We start from the raw sequence: 2,500 nt of genomic DNA, 5'->3' as shown, positions 1-2,500 counted from the left end.
GCGAAGGCGAGACATGAAACCTGCTCGCCTTCGAGGTTGAACCCGACCTCAGAGGGCACGACCGCAAGGATTTTATTTGCGATCAGGTTGAAGAGAATCGGTGAGAGGGGATCTCCCTGCCGGACTCCGCGCCGGACAGGTACCGGTTGGGACATCCTTCTGTCCGCCGCCAGCCTGGTGGTAGCACCTTTATACAGCTCGACCACATAGCTTACCAGACCAGCTGGTAGGCCGAGCTGTCCGACGATCGTCGCGAGCGCAGCGTGGCTCACCGTGTCGAATGCCTTAGCAACATCGAGGGTGGCCACGTGCAGCTCGCGTCGCAGCGTGCGGGCCGTCCATAGGATGGAATCTAGGACGGCCGTATTCTCGGCCGTACCATCGGCCGCGATGAAGGCACGCTGCCGATCGTCGGTTAGGTTGGCTGATCTAAGGCGGACAGCGAGGATGCGGTGTAGTTGTCGAACCACTACCGAACCGATCGAAATCGGTCGGTAGTCCCCAGGGTTCTCCGGTACCTTTTTCTTCGGGATGAAGATTGTCCGGCTCTGCAGGAGTTGTCTAGGAAATCCCCCCCTGAGCATGACGATATTATAGAGGAGCGCGCGGATAGATGACGACACCGCGCGCCACTGCCTCGCCGTGACCATGTCTGGACCGGGTGATGACGACACGGGGACCTGGATGACATCAATCTCCTCAGCGGAGATTGGGTCCCACGTGTAACGTAGCTCGGGTTTCTCAGGCGGGATCCTGGAAGGACCTGGGTACTCCCTTGAGGGGTGCCCCAACAGTGGGCCCCAGTGCGCGACCAACTCATCCAGTGTATGGTTGGTTGAACTGGGGCCCCCTTCCAGGATCTCCCGAGCCACGTGACGTCTATTGTTTTTCCACCCGGTCTGGACTCTGGCGTATTCTCGACGGCGCAGTGTCCTCCTCGACGGCGGCTTTCCGTTCCTCTGGCGGATTGGGTTCGCGGCCGGCTCGCGGCGCCTAGATCCAGCTGCAGCGGCTGCAGGGGGAAATACCCTGCCTAACCATTCAATTATGGCGGCGTCAGTATTTCCCCCATTCAGAGCATCATCAGCGATGTCGGCCAACTCGTTGGCACGATGATGCTCCTCTTGCCGGGCTATCTCGATTAGACGACGTATAGCTCCGGCAAGGTCCTGCCCCCAAGGAGTAGCGGGAGCAGGTGCCGCTGGGGTGGGTGGTGGTACCCTTGCTGGATCTGCGGAGGGAGAGCGTTGACGCGGTGATGGCATGGAGCGGCTCCTTCGTCCCCGTAATCTGGCAGGGGACCCAGGGGGCGTATGGGCAGCCTCAAGGTCTCGTCGGGCTGCCTCGACCATTGTTCGGTAGTCCGGCCGGCGCCGGACTCCTTTAATTGCCTCCTGGGTCCTACCAGGGACCAGAGCGAGGAGGTGGAGGTTTATAAACCTCACTCCCCGCTCGGTGGCCTGAGCCTCCTCCCGTGCCATCATCCGCAGTTCCTCATGCCTCCACCTTAGCTTGGCGCCGGGCAGTTCGATGGCCGCGTTGGCTTCCACAGGGTGTCGTATCCTGCGGTGAACTCCAAGCCCTCGCTTCGTAGCGAAGTCCTGCTCGCAGTCACCGCAGGCATACCGCTCGGGTGCTGGTTCAGGGTCAATAGGGTGCGGTTCATTATCAGGGGCTGGGGTGGGGTCGTCCACTACCCCCACAGCCACCTCCGGGGGATCGGCTAACTCCCCCCGGGTACTTGTTTCAGCAGGCCCGCCGGGCTGAGGCACTCGGCGGGTTCTGCTTTTTATTCTTTTTGTGTGCGGGCCTGCTGAAAGTTAGTGGGGGGGGCTGGCAACCCCCCCCACCCTTAAGCCCCCGCCGTTTATCGGCCGCCCGCCAGTGGCCGGTCGGTGGGCACGTGACGACTCCCCGAGGGGAGCCGCCTTTGAGCGGCCGACAGCCAACCGTCGTTAGCTAGATGCGGGTTGTAAATACCCGCACCCATTGCCCGACTCTCACCACGAGGAGGTGACGGTTGGCACATGTGTGTTGCAGCTAGGACGTCGCGAGCACTCTACCACCGCTCCGACACCCAGCCACAACCCACTTAAGAGAGTCATAGTTACTCCCGCCGTTTACCCGCGCTTGCTTGAATTTCTTCACGTTGACATTCAGAGCACTGGGCAGAAATCACATTGCGTCAACACCCGCTAGGGCCATCGCAATGCTTTGTTTTAATTAGACAGTCGGATTCCCCCAGTCCGTGCCAGTTCTGAGCTGACCGTTGAATGGCGGCCGAAGAGGACGACGGCAACGGCGAACCGCCGCCGAAGCCTCGCAGCAAGGAAGATCCGCGGGAGGCCAAGGCACGGGACCGAGCTCGGATCCGGTTATTACCATCACCTCGCCCAGGCCCGGCACGTCAGCCAAACCCGCTTCCCGACCAAGCCCGACACGCCCCGATCCTCAGAGCCAATCCTTATTCCGAAGTTACGGATCCAATTTGCCGACTTCC

General features: G+C 61.1%; 1 pseudogene; it reads right to left on the bottom strand.

The window, feature by feature from the left end:
* The window catches only part of LOC124295809, a 7,662-nt pseudogene that overhangs the window by 2,825 nt on the left and 2,337 nt on the right, over positions 1 to 2,500 (bottom strand).

This window comes from Neodiprion lecontei, unplaced genomic scaffold (assembly GCF_021901455.1).
Source record: "Neodiprion lecontei isolate iyNeoLeco1 unplaced genomic scaffold, iyNeoLeco1.1 ptg000088l, whole genome shotgun sequence".
Lineage (NCBI taxonomy): Eukaryota > Metazoa > Arthropoda > Insecta > Hymenoptera > Diprionidae > Neodiprion > Neodiprion lecontei.
The sequence above is the reverse complement of the archived record's forward strand: the minus strand, read 5'-3'. Positions and strand labels throughout refer to the sequence as shown.